Source organism: Spermophilus citellus (assembly GCF_964194105.1).
Source record: "Spermophilus citellus genome assembly, chromosome: 6".
Classification (NCBI taxonomy): domain Eukaryota; kingdom Metazoa; phylum Chordata; class Mammalia; order Rodentia; family Sciuridae; genus Spermophilus; species Spermophilus citellus.
The window spans coordinates 66006828-66019721 of NC_138187.1; the positions used below are offsets into that span (position 1 = coordinate 66006828).

The following is a 12894-nucleotide window of genomic DNA, read 5'->3' on the forward strand; positions in this document are numbered from 1 at the left end:
GTCTTCGCCAGAGAGGCATTTTGGAAGGAGGCAACCTAATTCAAGCATGTGGAACCATCTACCCAAAGCCAGCAGGCATTATGATCACAGGATGGGGAGCAGGGCCCTTGAGGGGTAAAGTGCCTTTAAAAAAAAAAACTCTAAATTTTGGCATTTTCTATGTAGAACATACATTATTCATCCTATTCTTTCAACAAAGACTTATTGAGCACTTACTGTATCCTAGGCACTATTCTAGGCTCTGGAGATGAACCGCCATCCTCAAAACTGGTGATGTCACTGGGAGTAGGAGTGTGGGTGGAAGAAAGAGCCATAGCAAGGAATTAGGAATTACCTGGGAGAACTCCTAAATAACTGTAGTTCTTTGGAAATATACTTGTTTATTTTCTTTCTTCTTTCCCAAACCCTCTATGCCACCAGCAAGATTATAAGACATTTTCTGGTAGGTTCTGGTAGTCATGCATGCCCATTAACCTGCTTGGTATCGGGATCAGAGTATTAGGTATCAACAGGTGACTTCAGGGTCTTTGAAAGAATTGTCTACTATAGACTGGGTCTCTATTAGAGGAAAGCTGAGGTACAACCAAGTGTTTTTGTCTTTGTTTACTCTCCAGTCTGAAAATTCTCACTTCAGAACGTCTTGAATCAACCTATTTCATCTCCCTTGGATCCCCTTCCTTCTTTGTTCACTCCTTTCTTTACGTTGTGATTTTTCTTTGAGGAATATGAGGTGGTACTTTGCATCTGAATGAGTCTCAGTTCTTTAAGTCTGGATACAACCTCAGGAGTCTTACTCGAGGCCAGTGATATTCAGAGCCTGGATGTAGACCAAGTCTCACCTGATGGCAGGAGAGTGAAAAAATCTAAGAAAATGAAATCCATCTTGTGTAAAGTTGAACTTATCCAAGTGACTCCCATATCTTTTCCATGTTTTCTTTTCTTGAACTTGTGCTCTCAAGGAGATGTGTTTTGAATGCCCAGTTGGAGCCACAGACACATGGGAAAATGTAACATGCTGCAGTTCAGATTTTAGAGTTATCTCAACTGTGATCCACTGTACTACAGGCTTATGGGGCTTCTGTGGGTTGGCCCAGGGTGCAGCCATTATTTTTGCCTCCATTTTTGGAGGAAGGTGAGGATGGATCCCTATGGGACTGGAGAGCACGCATCCTGCGCTGCCAGCTGGGATGTGCTGGGTTCTTAGGGGGTATCCTGGGGGTGGGAGAGCATGCCTCTGGAAAGTGTCTTACAGTGTATCTGGTGTGAGTGCTCATTGGTCTCCTTGGGGACCCAGCCTGGGTGTTTGCCTTTTCTCATACTTCCTCAGAAGAAGTGTAGATACTCCATGTTTTCCATTCAGAAATAAGAATAGTTCCCTCCCTCCTAGTATTGGGGACAAAAAAAGGAAATTGCCTGTTGTACCAAGTGTGATGATATGAACAACTGAGTGGGGAGAAGGGGACCTCTCCAGGTCTTCTCTCATATAGGGAGGGAATCCTTGATCCACGGGCAGCATCACCTTCAGCTTGTGTCTGCACTTAAGAGAGACCTCTTTGGTTCTGCCATGCAATGACTTACTGCTTGAGAGCAGACAAATACCCCGTATTTTTAGACATATAACAGCCTAACTGGAGCATGTCACACTTTGTACATCTCCGATTACTCGCAAGACTGTGAGCCTGGCGTCCAGGAATGTGATGTTGGTCCAGCCGAATGGGAGGCTGTGTCCCTGGAGCCAGGACCAGGCTCACCCCTGGCAAACTCGCATTTCATTTTGACTGTAAGGCCAGCAGTTCTGTTCGTGCTGAGCTTTGCTACACACCCATTGCTCTGGGAGAGAGGATTGGCTTGAGAATCCCTTGCTCAAGCCAGTGACTTACAGATGACCTTGGAGCACACAAGATTTTTATCTAAAGCCAAAACCATAAGCTGTCAGAAGAAGAGAGACCAGATAGACAGACTCCACTGATTGATTGATTGATTGATTAATATTATTGGGGAGAAGGGTCATCCATTGATTGAAAGACATTGCTGCTGAAAAAAATAAAGTCTCCTTTTTTTTTTTGTCTTTTAAAAAAATTCTACTGGAAAAAAAAGATTATTTTCCTATGGTGCAGATGGTAACAACCTGAGATTTCTGTTGGTATTAACAGCATAGATATTAGGAGACCATGCGTGTCCCTGTCTTCTCTTATAGATGTCAAAACCCTAAACTTATTGAGAAAACAAAATGATTCCAAGTCTGCTTGTGTCATAGCAGAAATTAGAACAAAATACAAGTCCTGGCTGCCTAGACTTTTTATCCTCTGGAAATGAGCAGTTTAAAAACAACTTCCAAAGATTGCCTAAGTTCATTACCATTAGAAAGCAGAACTCTCCACAAGGCAGAAGCAGTTAGAGAGCTTGTTGTCTTGCTTTCCTGTGCTGACAGTTCTGGTCAGGCTCTGATGTCACTGTTACTTCAGAAGCAGGAGGGGAAAACACGGAAAGTGAGGTTGCTACACAGAAACACTTGATCCAGTGATACTTATTTTATTTTCTGCTTATGAACTGAGGAACAGAAAACATGTCACTCTGTCTCCAGCTCCAGATAAATCAACCCTGAAAAAAAGAGGAGAATATTTTAGCTGAATTAAAATGAGAAAAAGACCTCCAACCACAAGTGTCTTCACATCACAAACATTTGTTACATCATGGAGTGACAGTTGTTGCTTGCTTCTGGGCCCATAAAGAGATAATGGAGGTCAGAAGTCTAGAGGTCGGGAAAGGACTTATAGGAGAAATACAGTCAGAAGAGTCTTGAAGGATGAGTAGGGTTTGTTTAAGTGAGAAGAAAGGAAGTGTATTCTCCACAGAAAGAACAGCCCAGACATAGCAAGGCTGCTCCATGTACGTAGGGTGCAGATCATCTGCTGGGAGGATGGCCTGACATACCACTGAAGAAGTAGGTGGGACAGGGACAAGTCACAGAGGCTAATGACTTTGTAATTTATCCAGCAGATCAGCCACTTTTTTTTTTCCACCAATAGGAGTCTGCTGGATGATATCCACAAATGTCATACACCTTCTAGATTTATCTAAATGGGAGATTGGTAATAAAGCGCGTTGCAATTCCTTATAAACTTCACAAGAATTAGGTAGGAATATACCCCAAGAAAAAAATCATCACAGATCTTAGTCTATATGAGATAATCTCTGGGTAAAGTATGATTTCCAGATATTTGTTTTTTTAAAAAAACAATTTTTGTGTCAGTTTTACTGAGGTACAATTAACATACAGTAAGATTTGCCAATTTTTTTGTGTGTCTATATGGTGCTGAGGATTGAGCCCAGAGTCCTTGCAAGGCAAGCACTCTACCAACTGAGCTATATCCCAGCCCAGAATATTTATTTGTAACTGCGTTCCTTTTTCTTTCTTCTAATGATTATCTAAATGCTAAAGGATCACTGTGATGCTTTTACAAGAATATCTTCACATTTGCCCTTTGGAAAACTTAATTCAAAAACATTGTCAAACAGCTGCCATCAGTGAAAAATAATGGTTACCTAGCTGCACACGGGAGGCGGCTCCTGATGGAACCATGCTTAAGAGCCGCCGCTGGGAGGGATGCAAAACCAGACTTTGGATAATTACAGGCCATTCTGGAAGCAGTGGAAGGGATGGTTAGGGGAGGTGGTGGCCAGGAAGGGAAGGCTAGCTTGGAGTCTCCAGTGGCAATCCCAACTTGAGCCATGAACGGGAAGTGGAAGAAGAGGGGGGCAAGTGTTCAGGCGACAGGACTTGTTGATGACTGAGCTGAGGTTTAAATAACAAACTCCAGAGAACAGTAGCCCTGGTTTCTGATTAGGGTAGCCAAGTTGTTGTGGTCTGTCAGGAAAACAGGATCAGTTTTCACAGTAGATTGTGAGTGGAGTGTTATTTGTCTTGTATGTCAAGTTCCTGTGAGGTGTCCTTGCTTCTGGCCAGGGTGGCACCTCATGGCAGGAGCAAGAGCATATAGCAGAGCAAGCCACTCACATCATGGCTAGGAAAAAAAAGAGAAAGAGGATGGCCAGTCCCACAGTCCCCTTCCAGGACACACCCTTAGTGACCTCAGGGCTCCCCATAAGTCCCCACCTCTTAAAGGTCCAGTAGTAGTACTGCCCTAGGAACCAAGCCTTTGATGAATGGGCCTTTGGGGACATTCAACATCTAGACTATAGCACCTGCGGAAGAAACGTATTCACTTAGAAAGTAATGCTTCCCCTTTCTTATTCTATATCAAATACTTTATTGGGATCAATTACTTTTATTGTGGGAGAGCAAAATAAATATTTCCAATTTTAAATTTTAAGATGACACTGATAATAGGTGAATCCATATAGACTTATTTAAAGCATAATTACAGTAAGTAACCCATGTACAAATGGATTGTATTTGGAAGTTTCATTTGAAGTGGGTTTGTTCTGGGATTTGGGGGGCAGTGTTCAAGAATTTTGAGATACTTACAGATTTAAATGAAGTTGTAAGAAATAATAGAGAAATTTCATGTGTACCTTCACTCACTCGCCACTCCCAGTGGCAACATCTTGAAAAACTGTGGAATAATATCACCACCAGGATGTCGACATTGACAGAGTCAACAGAGCACTAGGACATTTCATAAGTATCCCTTATGTGGCCCTGTTATAGCCATTTTACCCTTATCCCTAACCTCTGATGAACTCTGTCTTCTCTATTCCTATAATGTTAACATCTGGGTAATCTTATCTAAATGGAATCATTTGACAGCTAACATTTGGCTTTCTTTGGCTTTCTTTCATTCAGCATAATTCCTTGTATGTTTATCCAGGTCATTGCCTAAATCAATAGTTTATTCTTTTATATGGCTAAGTAGTATTCATGGAATAGATGTGCCACAGTGAGGGATAAATTGAGGTTCCTTTTTTATATGTTGTTTTTGTCTGTGGATGTCCAGTTGCTCTAGCACTATTTATTGAAAGGGAAGAAAATCAGTTGGGCATATTTGCATGGACTTTTTTCTGGGTTCTTTGTTCTTTATTTTTTATTTTTTTTGTAGTTGTAGATGGACAGCATGCCTTTATTTTATTTGTTTTTTATTTTTATGTGGTGCTGAGGATCGAACCCAGTGCCTCATACCTGTGAGGCAATTACTCTGCCACTGAGCCCCAGCCCCAGCCTTGGGTTCTTTATTCTTACCATCATCTGTTATATATCTATCCCTTTGTCGACCTATTTTGTCCCATCATTCCAGATGTGAAACACCTATAAAAACTTAAATATAACATATAATACATGATTATACAACATATTATATGATATATTATAACAATATAATTATAATATTAATAAAATTATATATAAGCTCTATATTATAATTTCTACCCTATTTTAATATATGTTTTTAATTTCTGTTTTCATATCTTCATTGTTGGTATAGATAGTTATCATAGAAATAAGAATGAATGACTCTTAGACCCTAAATCATAAATAGCTATGCTTCCTAGATCAGCCCACAGTAGTCACTGTTAGAATTAATAGTAATGGGGATATAATGAAGAGTTACTGGAGGAAATACTAGACTGCAACACTGTTATATTAGTAGTATTAAATAATAGCAAATAAAAAATAGTTGTCAGGTATTTTGGATGTCTGTGTCTAGTATAAGTCTAGTTCTTATTTGTAATTTTAATTCACAATGTATGATTTTCTGTTTCTTATGTCATTTTTGTGGAAAGAAGTGGGTGTGATGGGGTTTTCTGAGTCAGGCAGATAGGGAAAAAATTTGGAAAGTGTTTAAATGCATTGCAAAGTTAGAATTAGCTGGAATTCAAATGATCAGAGATAAAAAAGGCTTTATAAAAGAAGTAACTAAGAAGAATCGTCTTGTTAGACTCCAGTGCATGTTAATCTAGGACAGTTTGGCTGCTCCAGGGAAGCAGTGAGCAACAACTTAACAGGCGTAGAAGAGTTAGATGTTTATTTTGTGGCAGCAAATCTTTTTTAGGAAAAGCAAACTGCATTATTGTGGTAACAGTGATTCATTACGCTCCTCCTGTCTTCCCAGATAGTCAACTGTTTTACATAAGTTTTTATTTTCACCCAACTTTGCTGCAGAAGGAGTTTCAAGCAGTTCACATAAATACATAAAATAAGATAACATAAACTTTAAAAATGAGGGAAAAGCCAAACTGGGTCACAGGGAAAACAAGATGAGGGACAGGAATGAGATTATGATGCAAAAGTCATGCAGTGAGATTTTATCTGTCATCTTGAAGTGGATAAAAAAACTTGGCTTGGGCAAATTGTTTTTAAACCTTGCACACAATAGTCATAGAGCCTGTTTCTAAGTGTCATGTCGGTCTGTCCATGTATTCTTTCATCTTTTTTTTTAAATTGGCATATGCCTATTATGCATATTTATGGGGTACTATGTGATATGTCAATATATGCATGCATTGTATAATGATCAAATCAGGATATTTAGTTAGTCTATCATCTGAAACATTAAGCATTTCTTTGTGGTGAGAACATTCAAAATCCTCTCTTCTGACTATCTTGAAATATTCCATACAGTATCATCTTTTCACCTGGCCCTGGGAAGGTCTGTTTAGGGATAGGCATTGTCTTGAGGGTTAATTAGTAACAGGAATTCAGACCCTGCCTTGTGAGGCCTCCCTCCACTGACTGCTGCAGCTGGTGGTCTGGGAACACTGACATTCAGAGGCATACCACCCGGAGGCCCTGCGCAGCACACAGCTTTCTTCCAGCCCTAGACTTAATGAGGTTTGTGATTTATACTGAAGTTAGCACAGACAATTAAGAATAGTTCTCTGTTATTCTTGGTAACAACAGGGACATCTACCATTGTAAGTATTTTTTTTTTTTGTAAATGGAGTTGTAATGTTTAGTTTAAACGTTTAAAAAATGTAAATGGCCTTTTAAGAAGTGGTTATGAGTCACTGCTCATTTTTTTTCATCAGTTAAGGTCCATCTGGTTTTTAAGTGAAATAAGTGGACCAGGAGCCATCAGAAGATAGGTTTTTGCCAGTTCAGAGGGCTGACTTTGGTTTCAGGACAAAATATTTGTCTTGTTCTAAAGATAGTCCTTGCAGCACAATTGTTTCTTATGATGATTAATTTTTTTTCTACAATTATTGGAAGTGGTAAGAAATACATAGGGATCTACATAATTATTAACTTGTAAAGAGACATGCCACTATGGCATGCTGTTTAATATACAAATACATTTATATATATGTACACACAGAGAGAAAGAGAGGGAGATATGCTTAATTTGGGGGATTTTAGTATCTGACTTTATGAAAGATGGTATGTTCTTTTCCTTTAATCTAAAAACCAGAGTTAGAGACTTGTTTGCCCCTCCAATTCCGTATTGCTGTAGCCTATTGAGTAGACTGCTGTTGTGTTTCTAATTTCTCTATAAAACCTGCTGAAAGACAATGTGGACAATTGAGTTGCACTTGAAGTGGCTGCTGGCCAGGGCTATGGCAACAGCTGATGGGCTCCTCTGAGTTTCAAGAGCTATTTCTGGTCCATTAGCTGTATCAAGGCTCTGGAGTTCAGGCCATAAAAGGCCGGTCCCATGTGGAATTGCCACACTGCCTCTGACCACGTCCTCAGGCCGGCGAGTCCTCAGGTTTCACGTGGATTTACCCAGTAATGGATGGCACCACGAAGGCCAGATTGGGAAAGCACAGCCTCGAGGACACCAGGGGACTGAAAACTTCAAAAAGAAGACTCTTTTTATTAATATTTTGGAGTTCTTTCTTCAGAGATACTTTTGGGATGTAGCCTTCACCTATTTCCTGAATCTGACATCCAAACGCCTTTTGGAAAGCACCGTTCTAAATTTATCCTCTTCTGAATCATCGCTTCTGATAGATGCAGTTGCCTTGTTTACATTGTGATATTTGATTTTTGTACAGCGTTACTTGGGCTAACTTTGGATATTTTACTTTTTGTTTAGCATTTGAAAGTAGTTTTCATGGAATAGAGACTCAAAAGAAATACTCAAGGACATCCAAAGTCAGATTAGAGGATATAGCGTGTTTCTTTTTTCAATTAAAAAAAAAAAAATAAGGAATTGCAGTGTGATTTCCCCGTCCCCTTTCGCTTAGAGGAACAAGGATTTTACAGAAATTTGAAGTAAGTGAAAAAGCTTCCTATACATCTGAATGCAGTGGTTTTGTTTTTTTTAAGTGCCATCTGTCTGAGCATGCTTCCTAAGGATTTGCTGAATTCAAGCACTGGAATGTTCTGCCAGTATTTGTTAGTTGTTGCAATTACTCCTGCAGATACCCTTGGGCATATTTTGGGATTTGGGAGGATTGGATTTTTTTTCCTTAAAAACAAAAGGACTTATGATACAGACAGGTTTATTGTTAACGATCTGTTTAATATAACTTAGTAAGTACATTCTCTCTAAATATTAGTTAGCCCTTGAAGTCTTGGAATTAAAGTACATTTACAAGTACAAAGTACTTTAATCATTTCCCAAGTATGGAGGTAGAGTTCAAAAAGGCAAATTTTCTTTCATTTCTATTATTATTATTTATTAAATTTTTTGATCATACAGGTGACATTTCTATTATTATTAGTTATTAATTTTTTTGTCATACAGTGATCGAACCCAGGGCCTCAGACATGCTAAACACACACTTAAACCCCCAGCCCTCACCCCTATGATTAATTCATGTGGAAATATACATCATCAGTGATTCTTTTGTCTAAGCTTTGTTTTGAGATTCTTTGTCTTGCTACTCTGGATTTTTGGCCTTGATTTTATAGAACCTCTTTGTTCCAGCTTTTATAAGAAAAATCTCACTTTCAGTTCTAGACTTTCTTATTTTTAATATTCTAAATGTTTATATTAGTGCATTAGAGTTATACATAATAGCCTCCAAATTTTGTACTGTAATTCATTTCTAAATTCTCCAAGGGAAAAAAAATACCATATCAGCCTTTTAAATCCTTAGGGATAGCTACAGTTTCTTTGTCATGGAGCTTGGTGATTTGCTACTGAAAAACAGCAACAAGTAATAGAACATTTAAGGTTTATTTGACATAGTGCTCCTTTAGAAAAAAAAAAGATGGTTTCTTTATGCCATATCAGATGAACAAGTATGCACAGTAATTATTTTTGTCAGGTAGAAAAACAGAATATTTATAGAGAAGAACATCATGGGTGAATACTGCAGTTGTTCTCCACTGGAAGTAGTATCACAACCTAGGGGGAGTCATGCGTGGGGACAGCTTTCCCAGTGACTGCTGCTAGCATTTAGAGGGATGTGGTTAAGAAATGTAAGTAAGTGCAGCATTTTCATGCTATATGTACGTACATACACTACTACTCTGGCTAGAATGCTGGTGGTATCCCCAGTTGAGAAAAACTACAGGGCATAAATTCTACCCGGCAGAGAGCGAGACACATTTGGGCTGCCTCTTCCCACCAAGCCAGGTGAACTCTTGAGGAGTCAAGCAGTTGAATGTCCTGCCAGGAAAGATCACTTGTGTCACTCTTATGAAGACATGTAAGGGTGACACTGATGGGTAGAGAGAAGGAGTTTGTTATTGATGCATTTCCTTCTATTGAAGCAAGAGAGGTAGCCTTCAGGGGAAAGCATATTTGAAATATTCAAATTGGTGCCAAGAGCATGATCTTCAAAGTAGAAGTCTGGTTAAAGTAGTGGACATCTGTGTTTCATTCAACAAACATCTTTGTACTTTGTACTTTTTCTTGGTAGCCAGACCTCAGGAAGTTTTGAATTTCAATTCGGAATGGACATCTTTGGCCACATCTGGGGTTGTTTAATATTCTACAGTTTAAAACTTGTATGTAAAGAAAGGGACTCTGGCTTTTACAAGGATGCCCCATGGGCTGCACCAAACAGAGGTCACATGGCATGTGCAGTTAGGGAATGTAACTCTTGCTATGATTGGAAACTGGCTCTGTCAGCAAGAAGTCATCTCTACATGCTAGGGCCATCTAGATCTTTAGGAACCTCACTGCAATTTTATTTTAAAGCTTAGTCTGAGGGTTCTCTTGCTGTGACCAGGCATATCTCCAAACTGGAACTACCTGGCCGTTCTGGCTTTATAGTTTGTGACAAGTTTGCAAGGCTTCTCTGTCTATTCCTCCATGATGCTTCTGCCCTATCATCTCCTCTTGAGCCTGGGATCATCGCTTTGCCCTTTGTCCCCAAAGTTCTCACCATGTCACTCCTCAAAGGCCAATCCCTCAGGGTTCCTCTCTGCTTCCATGGTAAAGCCTTGATTCTTTAGCTTCACCTTCAGGGATGCCATCCCACTGCACTTTTTGCTTGCAACCTACCCCCAAATGTTCTGCCTCTCCTTGACTGCCAGGATGTGATATCACGTGAGATGTGCCCAGAAGTTTCCTTGGACCGGTTGCCCTTGGCTCCAGGTCCCTGATACCAGCCTGTACTGTAGGGTTGCTGGCAACACATGCAGGCACTCTTTTCCTCTGGGATGGTGCTCAACCAGGCTCCTGGGTCTCGGTCCTTTTGTCACCACACCAGCGGGCACTCCATAATGTGAGTTACTGAGTTGAATTGCATGTAATGACATATTCCATCAAATGTTTTTGTCATTTTTCTGTAGTATTTATGGAAGAGACGGGTATTCTGTGTTATAAGTTCTCCTTTCCCCCATCCCTCATATCTAATAATACAAGCAGAAAGATTTGTCTTACTGTAACAAGTCTGATGGGGTTTCTGCATACAAGTTTTTGCCAACACAGGAAATTGAGGTGCATTCGGTGAAGTCAGCCACTTCATTATTGGAATCTTGCCTGAAATGAGAAACTTCATCTGGGTACTTGAGTTAGGTATTTTTTTCAAGCATTAAACTTCACCTTTGGAAACATATCTCGGGTGTGTCTTACATTTTTGACCTTGGGGACAGCAGCACCTTGATGTGGTTCAGAAAGATCTCTGCCCCATGGGGACACTCCCTTTTGCTGGACCTTTGGAAAGTGGCATGCATTTTGCCACATATCTTTCTTATTCCCTTTTGAAAGTTGATCCTTCAATTCCAAATGATTTCATAACCTGTGTCTAACTGGTTTTTGTGTAAATGTAGTAAAATACCTAGTTTTGATCTTTGCTTTGGGATCATTGATTTACCCTTGATTTGCAGCCCTGGATTTGTTCATTTCAATACTTATTTCTTGAGCACCTTCACCTGTGCAGAACTGTGGGTTAGGTGCTGACGCATGCTTCCTCATCCTGGGGACTTCATTCCCTGGAGGGGCAGACACAGGACAAAATGAAGCCATTACACCAGTCACGCTGGAGGGGATGCACAGTGACTACAAAGCGTCCATTGTTACCATGTATAAATTCAATGCCAGGCTCCTAATCTCTACATTATATCATTTAATTTATGTGATAGCTCCTAAGAAATGTTGGTATCACCTTGCCCATCTTGCTGAGGGACAGGAACTGAGGTTCAGAGAGGCTCTGCCAAGGGCCTATACCATGGAATCCAGGAAGAGCTGGATTTGAACCCAGATCTCTCTGACTTCACTGCCCACATTTGTAAACACTGCTGTAAACCAGTGCGGTTCGAATTGTAATCACAGTCGCCTGTGGTCTTAGTCTGTTCCAAGACTGGGTAATTTATAAAGGAAGGCAATTTGTTTCTCACAGCTCTGGAGGCTGGCTTAGTGGCTGCATCAGATGAGGCCTCCTAGCTGTCTGGAGCTCTGCAGGGACTCAAGACAATGTGGGGCCTTACATGGTGATACAGAATTAGTGTGCCAGGGTGAGAGATCGTCATCTATGATCCATTGATCCAGGAACGGATTCATCAGTCACCTCCCAAAGGTTTCACCTGCAAGTACCACTGACAGGACTTTGGGGTTTAAGTTTACAACACATGAAATTTAGGGGACACATTCAAGCCACGGCCTGCGGTCCTGATACTGTGCAGGTTCTGAGTCAGAGGGCTGGGGCAGGGCCAGACTCAGCAAGCAAGATCCAGGCACTGCTGGGACTTAGCTCAGTGGTAGCACACTTTTGTGGCCTGGCTTCCATTCCCAGCATCATAAAAAGAAAAATTTTAAAAAATCTAGGTGCTGCTGCTGACTCCTGGTCTGAGGACCAGCTGTGAATAAACCTGCTTGAAACTGCTTCTAGAAACACTGAAATGGAAACTCCCAGAAGGTGGGCTAGGGTGGTAGGAAAAGAGTTCCCGAGGTAGAGGTGGAGGTGTACTTCCCAGGCTAGTCCCTTCCTCTGTGTTTTTCATGCTCTCCCTTCCCCCTCTGTGTCTACCCAGTTATTCCCCCTTTCAACTTCTACCTTGCTCTGACTCCTCCTCATGTTGAAAACATACTCAAGTTTCCTGCATCCTAAATAAAGCTCGTCTTGATCTCAAGCCACTACTTCTTTCTTTCTCTGCCCAGTCACTCCTCAACGCCCACAGGAGCCTTTCTGGTGGCTCCTCTCCAGGATCTATTCATGGTCTCCCAATCACTCTGACCTCTCTGCAGTTGACCTTGAGGCATCTTTTTGTAAGGATCCCATCTGAGGCCCAGGCAGGTTGATGAAGTTCTGGCCTCTGCTCCAGGCTGCAGGATTTGCAGTGTTTCCTGAGTTGTTCTATGGGTTTTATTTGTGTGTGTTTGTGGGGCGGGGAGGGTTGTTTTATTTTGAACACATATTAATTATGCATGTTAATGGGGGTTCAGTGTGATATTTACATACATGTATATATCATGTACTGATCCAATCCAGCCACCCTTCTTCTTTTCCCAATCCCTAGTCATCTCTATTCTACTTTTTTTTTCTATTTTTAAAAATCATTTTCTGTCTCCTCACTTGCCCAAGTGTCCCTTCATAAGTTCT

The 12894-nt window shown here is 40.6% G+C and overlaps 1 protein-coding gene across 13 annotated transcripts in view; it reads left to right on the forward strand.

Annotated features, from left to right (window-relative positions):
• SVIL (supervillin) overlaps positions 1-12894 on the forward strand; it is a 199145-nt gene that overhangs the window by 29797 nt on the left and 156454 nt on the right. For 12 of the 13 annotated variants that reach the window (XM_081300114.1, XM_081300109.1, XM_081300116.1 and 9 more), the window contains exon 1: positions 7612-8170. The exons of the other annotated variant lie outside the window; for it this stretch is intronic. The gene's annotated coding sequence lies outside the window, so the exon portion shown is untranslated. Of the gene's footprint in view, positions 1-7611; positions 8171-12894 lie in introns of those variants that run through there. 13 annotated transcript variants of the gene reach the window in all.